This window comes from Rissa tridactyla, chromosome 1 (genome assembly GCF_028500815.1).
Source record: "Rissa tridactyla isolate bRisTri1 chromosome 1, bRisTri1.patW.cur.20221130, whole genome shotgun sequence".
Classification (NCBI taxonomy): domain Eukaryota; kingdom Metazoa; phylum Chordata; class Aves; order Charadriiformes; family Laridae; genus Rissa; species Rissa tridactyla.
In genome coordinates this window covers 183226963-183246926 of record NC_071466.1, presented here as the reverse complement: position 1 = coordinate 183246926, position 19964 = coordinate 183226963, and the positions used below count along the sequence as shown (strand labels likewise).

At 41.4% G+C, this 19964-nt stretch overlaps 1 protein-coding gene across 3 annotated transcripts in view; it reads right to left on the bottom strand.

The window, feature by feature from the left end:
• The window catches only part of TAFA2 (TAFA chemokine like family member 2), a 194875-nt gene extending 175282 nt beyond the window's left edge, over nt 1–19593 (bottom strand). For all 3 annotated transcript variants that reach the window (XR_008464536.1, XM_054189088.1, XM_054189087.1), the window contains exon 1: nt 19353–19593. The gene's annotated coding sequence lies outside the window, so the exon portion shown is untranslated. The remainder of the gene's footprint in view (nt 1–19352) is intronic.
• Nucleotides 19594–19964: the final 371 nt, after the last annotated feature.

Below are 19964 nucleotides of genomic sequence, written 5' to 3'. Positions count from 1 at the left end.
TACAAAAAGCCAAAACTAAAGAAAATTAATGAATCACAGTTAAGTTACTCATCAGAAAATGAAAACCACAAAGGAAATCTTTATAACATTCTCATTGTTTGTTTTGATAAAAGACTAGTAGACATTAGAAATTACATACTTCCCACTCCTCATAGGTTGAGGCACACGAACCACTGCCACAGCTAGGACAACGTTCTGACTTACAGTTGTAGACCTAAGCACAGGCAGCTGCAGTAAGGACTAAGGACTAAAAGATTCTCTTGCAGAGTTCAGTCTTGCAAGTGAACCAAAGTAAAGGACAAAAAAATCTTTTGCTTTATCTTTGTTCAGCACCTCACTCCCGACTGGTTATGCTAAGTGCCACTGTCACAGAAATAATTAATACAAAATATGCCTCTTTCAGGACTGCACATTTGGTTTATTGCTCTGAAACTCTGTAAATAGATTTTTACATGCATTCAGTATATGCTTATTCATTCATGTGGAAACTCTTCCTCTTTTTTCCCCCTATTACACGATAATGCAATAAATGCTTCTTCTGAAGTTAACTGTCCTTCTAGATGATGCTCTCAGCAACAAAAGTTGACCTGAGAAATAAAATTTAATTAATGTCATGCTCTTTATGATTTAGAAGAAAAGCTGAAATCACCCTTTCCAGACCTACTTTTAAAAAGCTATTCTCTGATTATTTATTTCTCTTAAATTGTCAGAAACATCAAATCTAGCTTACCCAGTTTGGTTAGCAGGCTCATAACTTGTGAGATTTTTTAGTGTGAGAAAATTCTCAGTGATCTGGATCTGGATTCCTCAGCTGACAATCCAGCCTTTGAATTGGGAGCAGAGGTATTTTTTCACAACCTAGAATTTAGCATTAGACTACATCACTAAATGATAGACAAAGAAACAGGCGAAAATAAAGTTTTAGCAGAAATTGCCTCCAAGATTAATTCATTTCAGAACTGTTGCATATGATGCTATTAATTCTTCCTGTTATCTATCAGTAACACAGGTACTGATATGTTCGAGGTTAAGACACTTAAATATAGGCATTAAATATAAGTACTCAGTTCAGCTGACTAAACATGGTATTTGACATGCCCAAGAGTCACATGTCATAGATCTGACGCAGTGCTACAAATCCCATCCAAGTATCTTAGACACTTTGACGCATTTAAAATGCTCACTACAGAAAGTTAAAATATACATTGAGGGCAAGGTATTCAACTTGACCAACTTGCCACGACTTGAAGTACTATTCAGCTGAACCAAAGTAGGTATCTGTTTTAGGGCACGCAGCATCACTCTACAGGTCTGTTGATAAGAAACAGGAGTCAGGTGCCTGAATATAACCACCTAGAACCATCTGAGATGTCCAAGGGGATTGGCAGATACGATGCAAGGCATCTTGCATCTGATTCAGACTGGATTCTGCATGCATCTGAAGTAGCACTTTGAGGGCAGACAAGATACTCTAGAGTGTTCTCAATTATGTTATGCACCCGAACCCTACCGTGGGTCTCCCTTGACTATGAAGCTAAAGCAACTATCTCACACGTAGATAGTTACAACTGGACAGCTATTTTAGGTGTCAAGCTCAAGCTGAATCCTGCCTCTACGGTCCTTTTTTGTAGGCTATGACTGAATTTCCAACACCAAAAACCAAGCAGCACTGGACTCTTAAAACGCACAAAGCAGCAACAGGGTGACACACAAAGTTTTTTACCCTTTGCACACACTTAAGTCTCTGAAGAAGTAGTTTCTATTATCATTAAAATAGATTGTAACTTTGAATCTAGCTTTGCAAAGGTTCATTATCCAACAACAAAAAAAATCACAACTAAAGGTGCATTTACTTCTAAACTTGTATAGCTTCTGTTTTGTGGTGGGTTTGTTTTTTGTTTTTTTCATAGAATCACAGAATCTTCATGGTTGGAAAGGACCTTTGAGATCATCGAGTCCAACCATACACACACACACACACAAAAAAAAAAAACCACAACCCAACCTACAATCTCTGCCACTAGAGCATGCCCTGAAGTGCCACATCTACACGTTTCTTAAACACCTCCAGGGATGGTGACTCAGCCACCTCCCTGGGCAGGCTGTTCCAGTGCCTGACCACTCTTTCAGTAAAGTAATTCTTCCTAATATCTAATCTAAACCTCCCCTGCCCCAACTTCAGACCATTTCCTCTGGTCCTGTCATTATTCACCTGGGAGAAGAGGCCAACACCCATCTCTCTCCAACCTCCTTTCAGGTAGTTGTAGAGGGCAATGAGGTCTCCCCTCAGCCTCCTCTTCTCCAAGCTAAACATGCCCAGCTCCCTCAGCCTCTCCTCATATGACCTGGTCTCCAGACCCCTCACCAGCCTGGTAGCTCTCCTCTGGACACACTCCAGGACTTCCATGTCCCTCTTGTACAGAGGGGCCCAGAACTGAACACAGGACTCGAGGTGAGGCCTCACCAGTGCCGAGCACAGAGGCACGATCACTTCCCTGCTCCTGCTGGCCACGCTGTTCCTGATACAAGCCAGAATGCTGTTGGCCTTCTTGGCCACCTGGGCACACTGCTGGCTCATGTTAAGCTGGACGTCCACCAGCACCCCCAGGTCCTTCTCTGCTGGGCAGCTTTCCAGCCACTCTTCCCCAAGCCTGGAGCGTTGCTTGGGGTTGTTGTGACCGAAATGCAGGACCCAGCACTTGGTCTTATTAAACCTCATACAGCTTGCCTTGGCCCATCAATCCAGCCTGTCCAGGTCCCTCTGTAAATCCTTCCTACCCTCAAGCAGATCAACTCTCCCACCTAGCTTGGTGTCATCTGCAAACTTACTGAGGGTGCACTCAGTCCCCTCATCCACATCATTGATAAAGATATTAAAAAAAACTGGCCCCAAAACTGAGCCCTGAGGGACACCACTGGTGACCAGCCGCCAAGAGGATTTCACCCCATTAATGACAACTCTCTGGGCATGGCCATCCAGCCAGTTTTTAACCCAGCGAAGAGTACACTTGTCTATGCCATGATTCGCCAGCTTCTCCAAGAGAATGCTGTGGGGGACAGTGTCAAAGGCCTTACCAAAGTCCAAGACAGACAACGTCCACAGCCTTCCCCACATCCAGAAGGCGGGTCACGTGGTCATAGAAAAAGATCAGGTTGGTTAAGCAGGACCTCCCTTTCCTAAATCCATGCTGGCTGGCCCTGATCCCTTGGCCCCCCTGCACTTGCCATGAGAGCTCACTCAAGATGATCCTCTCCATGATCTTTCCTGGTACTGAGGTCAGGCTGACAGGCCTGTAGTTCCCCAGATCCTCCTTCCGACCCTTCTTGTAGATGGGCGTCGCATTAGCCACCCTCCAGTCATCTGGTACCTCCCCTGTTGACCAGGATTGTTGATAAATGATGGAGAGAGGCTTGGTGAGCTCTCCTGCCAGCTCCCTGAGTACTCTTGGGTGAATCCCATCCGGCCTCATAGACTTATGTACGTCTAGGTGCAGAAGCAGATCATTGACTACTTCCTTCTGGATTATGGGTGGATTGTTCTGCTCTCCATCCTTATCTTCCAGCTCAAGAGACTGAACAGCCTGGGGATAGCTGCTCTGACCATTGAAGATGGAGGCAAAGAAGGCATTAAGTATCTCAGCCTTCTCCTCGTCCTTGGTTGCAACTTTCCCCCCCGCAGCCAGTAAGGGATGAAGATTCTCCCTGGCTCTCTTTTTGTTGATGTATTTATAAAAACTTTTTTGTTGTCCTTAATATTAGTGGCCAAGTTGAGCTCCAGCTGGGCTTTTGCCTTCCTAATTTTCTCTCTGTATAACCTAACGAGATCTCTGTACTCCTCCTGAGTTGCCTGTCCCTTCTTCCAAAGGTGGTAAACCCTCCTTTTATTCCTAAATCCCATCAGAAGTTCCTTATTCATCCAGACTGGCCATTTTCCCCACCCTTTAGACTTGCGACACTTGGGGAGAGCCTGCTCCCGGGCCTTTAAAATTTCCTTCTTGAAGAGCATCCAGCCTTCCTGGACCCCTTTGCCCTTTTGTTTTGGTTTCTTTTTTTAAGAAAGAGAAGGAGATGTCTGAAAAGGTGTTCTCTTCAGATTCTTTAAGCTAGCTCAGGAATTTTATTTGATGATACACCATTATTACTCTTCTCCAAATACCAGGGGAGTTAATAGATTTTTGAGCAGAGGCTTCAAGATTAAAAAGAATAACTTCAAAAAATAAAATTACTACCATACTTTTGAACAGGCAAAGAAACATACTACTATGAGACCTATCAGACTACTGCTACACCTAGCTGTATCATTCCAAATCATAAATTTTAATCACTGGGAAAAAGATCTTCAGGCCAATCAAGTAACACAAGGTGGTCATAAAACACAATTGTAGCTGTTCTCCAGCTTCCGGATTTGCTAATGTCAGTAAAAAGGTAAATTCCAACTACAAGTTTTATTAGTGTTGAAAATGCTGAAAGGTGGTTCCACCTTCACCTTTTCAATCAAAATCAGCCACCCAAAGAGCTTTTATTATATGAGATTCATAGAGTGAATTTCAGAATAACTGCAATGGTTATGTGAAGGGCTCGACTCTCTTTTCTCTGACAGATCTAGGCCATCTGAGCAGGTTTTAAACTTCCTGCATCACCTTTGAGATTGAAATTAAAGAGGAGGTATGTGGTACTCAGTCTGAAATCTCTATAGTATTGAAGGCTAGCAGAGAAACTGAACACATGGAGTTAACCATGAAGGGATATGATGCTATTTTAATAACCAACATTAATGACAGGACTGCTAGCAGTTGCAAAATTAGCTGCATCTCTGTTCTGTTTGTGGTGTCTGCTGCTCAAGACCTTTAACTTTTTCTCAAAATAGTTACTGTGTTACGCAGATATTTGAGCAACTGCAGAAGGCAAATCAACCTGGGCTATGAACTGGAAGAGATAAACTGAAGAGTAAGATAGAAAAGACAGTCCATTTTATACGCATCTTCAATATCTTCATCAACGACATAGACAGCAGAATCGAGTGCACCTTCAGCAAACTTGTGGATCACACCAAACTGGGTGATGCGGTTGACATGCCTGAGGGACAGGATGCCATCCAGAGGGACGTGGACAGGCTCAAGAAGGGGACCCGTGTGAACCTCATGAGGTTTAACAAGGCACCAAGTGCAGGATCCTGCACCTGGATCAGAGCAACAGCCGGTATCAATACAGGCTGGGGGATGAAGGGATTGAGAACTGCCCTGAGGAGGACTTGGTGGTGTTGGTTGATGAGAAGCTCAACATGAGCCGGCAACGCACACTTGCAGCCCAGAAAGCCAACCACATCCTGGGCTGCATCAAAAGAAGCATGGCCAGAAGGCTGAGGGAAGTAGTTCTCCCCCTCTACTCCAGTCTGGTAAGACCCCACCTGGAGTACTGCATCCAGCTCTTGGGGTAGGAAAGACATGGACCTGTTGGAACAGGTCCAGAGGAGGGCCACGAAAACGATCAGAGGGCTGGAGCACCTCTCCTATAAAGACAGGCTCAGAGAGTCAGCGTTGTTCAGCCTGGAGAAGAGATGGCTGCAGGGAGACCTTACTGCAGCCTTTCAGTATTTAAAGGGGGGCCTACAGGAAAGACAGGGACAAACTTTTTAGCAGGGCCTGTTCACACAGGGCAAGGAGTAATGGGTTTAAACTAAAAGAGAGGAGATTTAGACTAGATATAGGAAGAAATTTTTTACAATGAGGTGGTAAAACACTGGAACAGGTTGCCTAGAGAGGTGGTATCGCCACCCCTGGAATGGGGATCTGAGCAACCTGATCTAGTTGAAGATGTCTCTGCTCATTGCAGGGGAGGTTGGACTAGATGATTTTTAAAGATCCTTTACAACCTAACTATTTTATGATTCTATGATATTTTGCTATATTTGATTCTTAGTATTAAAAATAACTTTGCATTTAAAATTTTTCTGACTGTTTTCTTCAATCCTGGTCACAAATCAGTTAGACCTGCTGAGGAAGCCTGGTGTTGAAGGTCAATGTGTCCTATGGGATGGCAAAATGATGGCTATGCTCAAAAAGAGATAAAGCGGTAGGGGCTTAAAAGCATTCAGAGGTAGGAAGAAGTGCCCTCAAACAGCAAAGAAAGGGAAAAAAGTTGACCTAGTTCTGCAATTATGACAAGCTCATTGGAAATTTAACTAGAAAATTAAAACTCTCATATAAAATTACTACTATAAATTATTATGCTGGTAAAAAGTAAAGCAAGGAGTTGTGCTCTCTTACTACTCGAGTACTAAAGTAATTGGCATTACTATGCACTGGGGTAAGGGACATTTCAATTAGAAATCAAATGTTTGTAGAAGAATGTACTTATAAGTATACAAAAGTTCTTAATTGTTAGTATGTAGTTACTAATCAAAGACATTATGTCATTCAATCACAATTAAAAAAAGAAAAAACTGAAAAAAAAAATCTAATGGAACAATACATTTGGTTTCATTTTTCAAAGAAAGTGTTTCTTGGACAGAAGCCCAAGTTAAAGATTGTTTAAATTAAAAAGGAAGGACATGCACAATCTCTTCATCAGCCTCCTCTTCACCAATAATGGTCTTGTCTTCTTCAGTGCTAGAAAGTATTTAAAACAGTTAAGAATGAAAAGGCCTTACAAAGCAGGGTTCCATAGAAAGTCATAGACAGGCATGCCTTTCACCAATGTATGGTTAGACATTTCTGGGAAACACTAATGAATGTCTTCCACACATGTGAAAAGAGCACAAAATAAAAATAGAACAAAAAGTAGAGGCCAGGTACAGCTTCTTTCCACCAAAACCGGAATGACTGTTCAATCCCTGCACAAATTAGTGTTATATAAGTCCTCACATAACAGTGTTATATGAAACGTTGGCTATTATGAAACAACAGAAAGAATATGGCAAAGCGTTCATCAAAGTACGAAGCAGTATTTTTCTCATATTCTCATTTCCTTCTTTTGATAGTCTAGTCCCACTTGTTGTTTGGCTCCAGCCATTACTGAAGTTCCTCAACAGACCAAGTTCAGTTCTCCTTCACAGAAGAGAACTACTGAATAAAAAACTAAATGTCTTTATCAAGGTCATAGTCACTGGAGAACCTCAGCAACAGCTGATAAAAACAAAACAGAGAAATTGTTTGTCCGTTATGCTACTTCCTTTTCCAGTGGGCTCCAATCACAGATCTTGTATTTCATGGGCAATGACCTACTTCAAAAATTCTCCTGATGTGAGGGGAAAGGCGAAAGTAAAGAGAACAAATATTTTCAAATAATAATTTCTACTAGAAACAACCACATTGTGGGAGCCAACATATCATTATGTACAGAGCTCCAACATCCCCTCTACCTCCAAAACTACCCGTCATCTAATAGCTCAAACCATTATGATAGGCCTGACTCATCCTTTGTCAAAGACCAACTGAGAAATTATAATTAGCTAACAAACAACCCCAAAAGCGGTAAAACAGAGAAGATGTATCTTTAAATCTCCACAATCTGTCATTGCTATGGTCTGAACTCCACAGCCCACTGCTGAACCAGGAATGTATTGTATATACAGCAAAATTATGTGTGTTTATCAAATGGTTTCTGTTGATAATGTAGACTGATATACACTAATTTTCTGACTGTCACATAGCTAATTCACATACAATCAGTTCATAACTGTTTTTGGATTGTTATATTTATTTGGACATAAATGTATTTTATATGCAAGTGGAAGTACCAGCTGTAAATAAAAAGAAAAATAAATATACTTGTGGAGAGATAATAACTTTAAAGTTGCAATAGCTTGGCCAGTAATTGGAAAGATGTTCTTTCCGGCTGCTAGATAAAAGTAATACAGATCTTCTGGTCAAGACCAGAACACATACAGAAATTAAAAGAACAATACAGCTACAAATTGTCTCTCCAGGAAGGAAGCCATGAATTACCAACAACTGCTTAATTTAAGATGCTGAAAGAAAGACACCGACTGAAATATGCAACTCAGAACAGCTGTGGACATAAGCATTAAATCATAACTTCTTTTTCCAATAAAATAGTAAAGTTTAGGTAGGATTGGGTATACACAGACTTTTCTTTTATCTTTGTTTAACGGGTAGGAAGTTTGGGAGAATAAAAAATATTTTGCTACAAAAATCTGGTTTTGTATCACCTTAATCATTCACTAGAAAGAAATATTTTATTTCAGCTGACAGAATTAGGGATGTCATGTTACTATGTCAAGAAACCAGAAAAGATCGCAACTGAACTGAAGCGGTGCTGAACCAAAAACTTCCAGCTTCAAGAGAAATGAGGGAAGAAGTGAAGGTACCTGTTTAACTGCTTACTCATCCACATATTTAGATATATACTCAAAAGGGGGTGCAAAGATGCATAAGGCACAAGTAAGTTGTGAACTTACAGTATCCAACAGGGCAGAGGATACACATCACACCCCTCAGCTATGAAGGTGACGAGAATTTTAGGTAGCTTGAAAACCTCACAGCACATTTTTCAACCATATGTATATTGCACTCATTTTAAATCAGCGTTTAACATCTACTGATTCAGAGAAAGGAAATTTTCCCCCAGGAACTTTTTCAATATTGTTCCCACAAAGTAACTGTGAGAACTAGGCACAAGCTCCGATACACGACAAATGAAGGAAGTCTATTAGAGACTTACTTTTACTACATCTTGAGCATAAGGTTCAAACCTGAAGATTAAGACTTTTTAAAATGTACACTTCTACCTTCTGCCATGGCAGGGTCATTGAAAAAAGTTTTCTTCTGTCATTCATTTCCATATTTTGCTAAAGCAGAACTCTGAGTAGCAGAGAAAAAAAAAATCATAGAATCATAGAATGGTTAGAGTTGGAAGGGACCTTAAAGATCATCTAGTTCCAGCCCCCCTGCCATGGGCAGGGACACCTCCCGCTAGACAAGGTTGCTCAAATTAGAATTGCTCAAATTAGAATTCATGGAAAAGTTATTGGGATTTACCACAAGCTAAACTATTGGCTGAACACATGTGCATTTATGACATTTAGTTTGTATGCATTAACCGGATATCATTAACCACAACGGCAGAAGCAGGATTATACAGCCTGAACTAGTAGATATTATTGGATTCAATAAAAACACAGATGTAATAGAGCCTGTGAGCACAAAGACTGAACTCACTCATTGCTACTGAGTCATCTGCAATTTTTGCAAACTTTTTATAAGACAACCACTTAATTTGAAGAATTATTCTAACAAATTGAATATTACCATGACCAAAAGAATATATGAGCATAACATTCCAATTCCAAAATGTCCACATCTATGCAATATATACAGAATATTATTTGTGTTTGTGTTTAACTTAAATTTAGACAAAACATTCTCCTGGGGTGGATTTTTTTTTATTTAGTCAAAGCAGAAATTAACTATTCATCCATCCATGTATCTATTTTCATTTTGTGTTTTATTAAAACAGCTTATGCAGTAGTCTTGTCTATATTATTGATGACAACATGGTGGCTATTGGACTGATATAATGGTCTCAAGGAGTTTCCAAATATAAATATATTCTAATGAGATAATCCCTAGAGCATGGATATGGAGGAATGCTATCTAAATAATGTCACTTCTGTTGCAGAATTGGTTTCAAATTAATTGTTTCTTTCTGAAGCTATAATTATCAGGAGGAATGCAGTTAGTCAGAAAAGATGAAGTTAAAAAGTGCATAATGTTTAATAGCTCATTAAATAGAAAATATATTGTAAATTTGGGAATCAGAATGACTTGCAGCTAACTGTGAGATGACGGGTCATGGCATATGAAAAGAGACTTTTTTGGCAGGAAAGCAATTTGGTAATGCTGACTGCAGTCTGCATTTACTTGACATTCGGAAAGATCATATGACACCAATGCAGATGAGGTGAACAGTGAAGAGAAAAGGAAGGGCAAGGAGAGCTAGAGGAGAAAAAGTTAGATTATGGGCAGCTGGGAGGATGATGAGGAAGAGGAGAATATGGGTGTCATATCTGGGGGTTCAATTTTTAAAGTGGGAATGGGAACAAGGTGTTACATTAAAGAGACTCGGTGTATTCATGCCGCTATAGTAATAGCTGTGTTAGCACTTTTCTCACAAAGGGTGTTTATATAGAATTTGTGTAGGTGAATAATTAGCAATTTTGTAATTTCTCTTCTGATAAGAAAACATAGTAACAGTTACGTACCCATAGCTCTGATAAAAGCATACTTCATTTTTTAAAAGCATGAAGTGTGTATTTACCAGATGTCAAGTACGCATTTATAATAATGTAACAAATCAAAGCAACTCCAAAGAAATTCTGAAGCTTTTAAGAATAATTATACTGTTAAAAAAAAAACCAAAACAAAACCCCAAAACTAAAACATTACACCACAGCCTCAAAGCGAAAGAAGCTCCAAACAGCTGAGCTAAGCTTAAACTTTCTCCTAGTACATTTTCACATAAGCAGTGACCCCAACAATTACATGAGGGAACACAAACATGATCAGAATGGGAGAAGGCAGCTGTGCATTTGCATGGTCACAACTAAATGCACTCCACGCCAGCCTGCACAAACAGGAGGGGCTAAAGCCCCTTAAAACCTTGTACAGTCAACTAAAAGCACAAAGTGATGTATGAAGTACTTTGGCAGGTGGGTTCAGATTCCCAGATGAAGGACAAGCAGCTCAAAAGGGGATGAAAGTTACCCGGAGTTACATTCTTTTATTTTGTCAGGTTTTCACCACAAGTTGATCTATGTGGTAACACAAAATCTGCGATAGAATCACCAAAAATACTTCTGTCAATGTAGTAGTTTTGGCTGAGATAGAGTTAATTTTATTTAATAGTGACTCATAAGGTCTTGTGTTTTGGATTTTGTGACCCTGAAGCATCAGTGGCCGTGGATAAGTCTACAACATGGCAGGTACACCCCTGAAGGGTCTTATCACTCTGAGAGCGAACAGTTTCTGAACAATATGCTGTTAATTTCAGAGTTTAATCAGTTAGAAGAGGCCCAGCTAAAAAGTAAAATTAAAAAACAGAAAATTGATTGTTTTACCTCAAATCAGGACACCCATGGATAAGGCCACGCTGGAGCAGATACACCCCAAAGAGACTGCGGCCTATGGACAAGGCCACGCTGGAGCAGGCACATCCCTAAAGGGGTTGTGGCCCATGGATAAAGCCATGCCAGAGCAGGCACCTCCCTAAAGGGGTTGTGGCCCATGGATAAGGCCATGCCAGAGCAGGCACCTCCCTAAAGGGGTTGTGGCCCACGGACGAGGCCACGCTGGAGCAGGCACATCCCTAAAGGGGTTGTGGCCCATGGATAAGGCCACGCTGGAGCAGGTACACCTCAAAGTGATTGTGGCTGTGGATAAGTCCACACCACAGTCCACACCACACCACCACACCACACCACACCATACCCCTGAAGGGACTGTCATCTGTGGATAAGTCCATGCATCTGTGGATAAGTCCATGCTGGAGCAAGGACAAGCGAAGGAGTTCATTACAATGTTAAACCCTATGACCTGGTCCAAAGGTCACGTTATAGAAGTAGTATAGCAGAAACCACCCAAACCAACAGAGGACAAGCCTTGCAAGCAGCAGGACAAGCGCAGCAGTGACCCAAACTGAGCTGGCTTTGGTGCCCAATAACTCCACACAACACATCACCTCTCCTGTCCACAGTGACCACCACAACAAGTTGAACCCAAGTCATGGACTAAATGAATGCAATGGACATTTTATGGAGATTATACAGGGGTGGTCCACAGACTAAGGGATGACATCTGTGTGCCTATCAAAGGGCAGGAAGGGGAGGGGGGTGCTTAATGACGATGTACTGGATAGTGTGGGACCTGAGCATGACATAAATGGTAAAGAATAAGGGGTGGAGATTGCACTGGGTTTGGCTGGGATAATTTTCTTCATAGTAGCTTGTAAGTTCCTGTGTTTTGGATTTGTGATGAAAACAGTGTTGATAACACAGGGATGTTTTAGTTATTGCTGAACAGTGCTTACACAGCATCAAGGCCTTATTTTCTGTTTCTCACATTGTCCCACGAGGGAGAAGATTGGAGGTGCAGGACAGCTGACCCCAGCTGACCAAAGGGATATTCCATACCATACGATACCATGCGCAGCAGTAAAAGCTGCAGGGAAGAAGGAGGAAGCAGGGAAGATCGGAGTGATGGCATTTGTCTTCCCAAGTAGCTGTTATGCGTGATGGAGCCCTGGTTTCCTGAAGATGGCTGAACACCTGCCTGCCCATGGGAAGTAGTAAATATATTCCTTCTTTTGCTTTGCTTGCACATGCAGCTTTTGCTTTGCCTATTAAACTGTGTTTACCTAAACGCACGAGTTTTCTCACTTTTGCCCTCCTGATTCTCTTCCCACCCCACTACAGCACAGTGATCAAGTGGCTAGGAGGGGCTGAGCCACCTACCAGGGTTAAACCAGAACAATCAAATTATGATGTTTATAAACAGAAAATAATAAAATCTCATTGCCATAAAGGAAAACTAATCTGCATGGGGGTAAAAAAAAAGCATTTCCTAAGTCAGAAGCTCAACCAGCACCTGGATTCATGGCCTTCTTTCTTTGAAAATCCACTGCACAAATACCAATATAATGCTTCGATTATGAAGGTTTGGACACTTTGGGAGTAATGTGTTTTAAGTATTACCTTAATTCCAATGCAAGGGATATCCCTCATGATTCTAGATTGAACAGAAAAAAGTAGGATCATATAATGAGAAGTGTCAGGCAACTTTAAGCATATTGGCTGATAATATATCTGAATCTATAGCATGTTGTGTCAGCATACAAATACAATATTTCTTCTGTCTTGATTCCAGAAAGCTTATAAACCAGAACTTATCTCACTTCATTTGCTGCTGTTACCAGACCTCAAGATAAAATTTCCCATCTTATTTAAGTATAGCTTATTTATTACAATACATAGATAAAAAAATTTCTAAGCTAAATAAAAACAGGTAACACAATCCAGAGAGGGTATTCTTCTTCTGTCATGGTGCTGAAACAGATCTTTTTCTGCAATTAAGCTTTAAACATGACCTCATTTCTAGCAGGAATACCATAGCCTGATATGCTTTGTCAGAAAGTAATATTTTTACTTCAGTGCCACACCAGTAACATCACATTTGAAAATCTACATTATTTTAATTGTAGTTTCTAATACTGTAATATAGGGTAGCTACTTGTAGCATCTTTCTGAAAATTACCTGCTGTTTTATAGTCTCTGTTCTGAATTTAAGGGGATTGAATGTTTATAAAAGGTGTAGGACTGACAAGCCATTGAAACAAAGCTCAAGTCTTGAATATATACCCAGAATACAGACACAAACATAGTCGGTTCAACACCACCCCACCTACAGGCCTTCCACATGGATCACTCGAAGCAGTTAGCAATGTTTATTCAAGCTCGCTTCAGAAAAGTCTTCAAGCACATCATTAATTTGCCTAGTCCCATTGAAGCCACGCACTTACAGCTGAAATGCCTTGCGTGATCAGACCTCAGGTTTTGCCTTTCTGTGCACATAGCAGGCCCATGTCCTACAGTTTGCTAGTGGTGACTTTTGCGACTTGAGCACTTCTACAGTAAGAACCAAACTAAGACTACTAACTCATTTTAGATAAACCATGAGACAAGCTTTAGATGGTACTGACTCTCATCCCTTGCTGGAAAGGATCCAAATTTCAAAGAGTTTCCTACATACAAACGGCACAGAAAGCCGTTACCTTTCCCCAGAGCCATCGAGACACTCTGTGTTACTTTGCAGAGCCATTAAGTACAATGACACAAAAGCCAACGACGATTTATGGTTGAGCCTAGAACTCGAAAGGCCAAACAGGGATCTTAAACAGGAACGATCGCCAAAACAGTCTCAACTGAAAGGGGATCTAGAGCACATAGTTTTAATGCAGTGTTCTCAGAGCTCCCATTTGCACAGCCACGAGGCAGAAGGCAGCACCCAGCCTGAGACTGCACATCAAAGGCTTTGGGAGAGGTCCTCTCATACATGTAGGTTCACATGGTGAGGGAGAAGCCACAGGGAGAGCCTGTAACCAAGAAGAGTGTCCTGGATAAGGATGCTCGGATGAGCATGAAAAGCCATTTGGTGACCCAAGGGCTGCAAGCATACCGTCTCCTCCATTCCATGATACCACATGTCAGATGGAGATGAGCGGAGGGCCACATATCGCATAGCTAACTGGTTCGTGGTGAGACGGACTGGAAGCCACAGCTCTGCCTTATCAATATGTGATGCAGAAACTGCAGTGGGGGAGTGGAAGAAATCCAATACGAGAGTATCACTGCAAATGTGAGAGACTTCTCAGGTCTGTGCTCCTGTCTCTAAAAGAGCTGGTGTGAGACTGCATGTTACTGAGAGATTATTTTAGAAATGTATTATATCCTGCTTTAAAAGGGAAAAATAAAGCAAAAACAGTACACAAAGCAGTTGCAGTTTGGTTCTACTAAGTCAGTTAAAATATACAGTACTGCAATACCGCCTCCTTGCATTTCAAGAAGGAAATTTCTTTATTGGATCATGCCAGTGGTCCGCCTAGTCCTGTACCTCATCTTCAAATACTGGATCTTAATATTGCAACAGAGGCAAGAAATCTTCCACCCAACAAGAGGCCAGCATACAACCAAGGCTAAAAACTTCATTATCCATCTCAAAAATGTTTCATACTTACGAATCTATTTCTTAATATTTTTCTATTTATACAACCGAATAGGTTTCTTGAACTGTGCTTGTGCATGTTTACTTGTGAAGTTTGTCAACCTAAAGCACCTTACGAGACCTTAGCTCCAATTCGTGATTTAAGCATAGAAGATTACCAAACACTCACGAGTCCAAAAAAAGCTCTGTGTGCTTTCACCTGTGTGCTGCCCTGTACTGCGGCTCTCCCCTTGGTGTGGTTAAAGGGATGCTCACAGTAGAGGCGGCTGTATACAATGCTGTCCGGGTACCGACAGACCTGTGTTCAAGTTTCATATTACAAGATCAGCAAGATGTGAAGTGAGGCTACTGGAAAATGTAAGCTATTAATGTAGTATGGATTACAAGGTTTGATAAGCTTTAAACAAGGCAGGTGGGGGGTGGGGGGGGACGACACGACAATTTCTCGCTTTTTACACATGCAATTATATAAGTGATTCTTCCATACCGCAAAAGATACAGGAGCTACTCCTATAACTGCTTACTCACGCAAGGACTAAGGATCAAATCCATACAAAGCATTTTCCAGTGCTCCTTCAAGCAATAGCTACAGCTACAATGCATTCTACAAATCAGTGTCCTGATGTATCCGAACAGAAGAAAAAGCTAAGAAAGCTTTTTTTAGTGACTTTGTCCCATTTTATGTAAGTATGCAGTGTCCTGCCATAACTAGTACTGTAAAGCACAATGTCTTTATTTTCTCTATCTCCAAAGCATTTTTCAAAACACGCTGCAGCAAAGAAGCTCTATAAAAATGCCTCGAATTGTTTATTTTAAAAATGTGACTGGTTTGCACTAGCAGTATGAAAAAGTACATTAGGTGGCCTTTATTATTTTGTCTTCTCTTTTGATAAATAACTGACTACATATGGTAAGCAAGAGTGGCTGGCAAGGGTGTATAAGGAATCAAAGCACAAAAATCACTATCTTTCCAAGTTCTACCAAGAACAAAAGATAGCTCTGTAACCGTCACCAGAAAAAAAGAACAACATTACCCCTGATGTTTCCACATTCATTCCTATGTCTGATGAGTTTTATAAATCTGCACTGAGTTATGAGGAGGAGTGTTTTGAAGCATGTATTAACAGCTTACAAAACCAAATCACTGGGCCAAATTTCCTGTTGAAATAGCTCCAAGAGTGGGCCTCTGTTTCTAAAAAGTATTTCAAATGTGAAGGTGTACACTTACAATGGATTCTGTGAAGCTCAGTATGCTATGTAAATGTTTTCTCATCCAAAAAAAAAAAAAAAAAAAAAAAAAAGGCAAGCAAAATCCTTTTAAAATATACACTTAAATTCAATGATCTAAGGATAATGGAGCAAATCTCCAGCTGGTTTAAAATGTCAGAGCTTCAGCTACTCCAATGGAGCAGTGAAAGTCTGCATCAGTTGGGGATGCCCCTCTTAACATATAAAAATGGTCATGAACGCGGACAGGTCACTATTCAGTTCTGCTGACATGGGACCCTTCTGTTCTATTCATCCAAATGCAACTTTAGCCTCAATGCCTTTAAAACACAGCATTTCAAAAGGTAAATGGAAAATGCATTTTGAAATGAAAAGCTATTGCTACCTGAATTATCTGGAGTTGTAGTAGAAAATCGATGAGAGAAAGATATTTAAATGAGATGTTTAAATATAGACTGTAAATATGAGGCTGAACATCAATTAATTAGATTTGCAGGGTCTTCCCTTCCTTTAGGCTCCGTATCATCACGCAGTCTTTGTTTACTTTCATTTATTTTCTTTGTTTGATGACGTTTGACTAATAAATACATTGATGAATTGCATCAGCAAATGCCATCCATATATCACAAAAACAGGATATACTCAGTGTTTCTGGCACGCTGATGCTAAAGGATTTTTTTGTTTGAACTTTCAGTACTTAACAAAGGAAATAATGCTGCTTTGCTGGATAAACTTCCTGATTTTTATTTTAATTTTCAGTGAACAAACAGCTGCAGAATAATGTGACTTAATGAAGCATTTCTAATAAAATCCTGCAGAAGTTAAAACAGGGGCTTAGAACTGCTTGCTCACTCAGAGTTGTATCATTCAGAATAATTTTTCAAGATGGTGATCACATCTTTGTGTAGATGAGTATCAGGTAATGTGATTTTCTGTCTTCCAAAGTCAGTGATTTCCTTTAGTGTGATAACTAGTTAGCATTGTTCTTTTACATACAACATAATTTACGCAACATATTTCTAATACACTATTTAGGCTTTACGCCTGTCGGTAAGTAGCAATACAGCCAGCAATCAATTTAAGAGTGAAGACGCTCAGATCTGAAAAATTCCATGGTATGTTTTGCTCACCAAAACCATATAACCTGCATTTGTAAAGACGTCCTTTATCAAGTCTGTCATCACCTGTGATGAAATTATGGAACTTCTTGGCTGCTACATGTTTCTCTGCCACCACAATACAGTGTAAAGTACTATTTGCTTTATGTAAATCTAGATAGGGTTCAATGAATCATCACTTTGCAACCTGCCAGTAAAGCAATTTCCAATATCCGTCTGTACACACATCTATTTACTTCCATTCAGAACAAGTTTTTCATGTATTCCCCACTAGAATTATGAAGTGCATTACCAGCACCTGCATGTAAAGCTGGGATCCCTCAGATCAAAGGAAGAGACAGGTAAAAAAGGTTACCTCGTATGTCCAGTATGATAACAGACACTGCCAGATTAGTCGTCGTTCTCTGATTAAAACAGCATGACAGGAATCAAGATTTTATCTCAGTCACCCACTATCAGCAGCATATCTAAAATTAATACCACATTTTTGAAAGTCCCCTATGTTCAACCAACATGTGGAACCAGTGAATTTGCTATTAATTAACTGTGCAGAGCTTTCCACTGAAATTATGGCACTTAGTTTATATTTATAAGAATAACAGTACTGTAGATTTGGAAATTGTGACTTTATGAAACCAAAAAACACATAGCTTTCAATATTGCCTCAGCGGTATCAGCTCTCTGAAATAAAATGTTAATAATGGAATTTATGTGAATTACTTTACTACTGTTAATTATACAGTCACAAAACAATTTAGGCATCAGCTTGAAATGACTGTACAATTACTATGAAAAAGTACAATGAAAGATGTAACCTTTGCCAGCCCTGATAAAAATGCCTTAGTTTGCTCTTTCCCAACTTCAGCTAAGCTGTGTTCCTACTACCATTGAACTACTATTTTTCTAGTGTTTACCTTACGCTACAGAAAAGAATCTTAATTTATCATTTTGGCTTCACTTAGATCAGCCCATAAAGCAGCTTTGAAGTGTTAAACATATAGCAGGCTGAATGCTAATGTCTGAAACTAGTTGGTAAGATAGAGAAACCAGATAACAATTATCATTTAGTCAATAGTAATTTAAATGTATCCACTGCCGTGCGAAGACCCTAAGACCCTGAATGCTTTACGGGGCTTTCAGGGATAGGGGTTGAGTATGTTTATTATTTAAATTGACAGTTCTGCAGGAGTCAAAGCACGATTCTTTAAATACTGAGCCGGTGTCTGCTGGGGGGGTGCGTGGTAGAAGTGAGGTACTTAGTGCTCTAAAAAAAATACTGATAATCTCCAAGCAAAAGATGGAAAGACACAATTGTAACTACACATATAATTTAAACTGCTTTAAGCAATGATTTTAACCCTCGGTAAGAATGAAACACACACAAGAGCCAGGCATGGCAACTCCAAACAGGGCAGTGAGAGCTATCGCTCTTTATTCTTTGCATAGATAACCTGGTGTCCGATCCCACAGCTCCACAGGAACAAAGCAGGTTATTTTACAACTTTCTCTTGCAAAGCTATAAATGGGGTGCAATAAGGGAAAAGCCCTCTCCCTGTATACAGGACCTGAAACGTATTTAGTAGGTAAATGAGTTCACTGAAATGCAAAGCAAGAAACGTGGATGGACAAGGTATGTTTCATGCTATATACACCACAACTTGGGGAGCGTTACAGAAAGAAATGACGCCACGAACCGTCTCTTTATAGCTCTTTTTTTTTTTTTTTTTTTTTTTTTTTTTTTTTTCCCCCCAAAGGATTCACAAAGCGGCTCCTTGCTCTTCCAGCCGCTCTCTGAAGGCGGCCGAGGAAGCGTCCGGGTTCCAAAGCAGAGGAAACCCCCAAGTGCCCGGGGGTGTTGCGAGTTAGCGGCCACCCTTCCTACACAAGGAGTTGGGCTGAAAAACGGGTAGGTTCCCCTGCCCTCCCCCCGCCCCCCCCCCCTCCCCCCGGTTCTGCTGAAAGGATGAAATTTTCTTTTGAATAAAATCAAATAAAATTAAAAGGAAAAATTAAAAAATAAAAATAAAAAAGCCTTGCGGATGCCCCGGCGCAGGGAGGGAGGGGGCTGCCCTATGCAGCCGGCAGGAGCCACGGAAGGGCGGCGAAGGCAGCCCCCCCACACACACACACCCGGCTTTCTGCAACTTTTGGGCGGCGGGAGAGCGGCAGCCCCGCACACCCTGCGCCTGGCCCCGCATCTCCCTCCCCACCCCCCCAGCAGCGCCCGGACAGACACACAGACACACGCCCCTGGAGCGCTCCGCTCACCTACCTGCAGCCCCGCTTCCTGCTGGAAACACCTAGGGATCGGCCGCCTCCCGTCGGGGGGGAGCTCCGGCTCCAGCCTTACCGCCCGGGCATCGCCGGCAGACGCCCCGCGCCCCGCCAGCGCCCGGGGGCATGGAGCGGCACCGCGCTCCGCTCGGCTCCGCTCGGCCGGGCTGGGGCAGGCAGCCCTCCGCCGGCGCCCGGGTCTCCCCCCGCCTCTCTCTTGGAATACACCAGGAATCCGGTTAAGAGATGCTGGAGGAAGGGCGAAGTAAGTGGAAAGGGAAGGGAAGGAAGACTTGAAGTGTTTCTCGAGCACGATTTCAGAGTATTAAAAAAAAAAAAAAAAATGAAAAGAGGACGAAGTATGGATTAGGTATCGGAAAAGCGGAGGGTGAGGAAGTCCTGCAGCCCGGTGCGGCTCCGGCCCCTCCGCCAGCTGCGTGCGGTCCCGATTCAGCGCCGCCGGCAGAGGAAGGGAGGAAAAGCCGGCGCGTCCTGCAGCAATCCCTCCGTTAGAGCATCTCTGATTGGTTTGCCGCTCGCACACAGCACGACTTCCCCCTCCTGCTGCCTCCTTCTCCCTCTTGGGAAAAGTAATTGGAGAGCGAGAGCT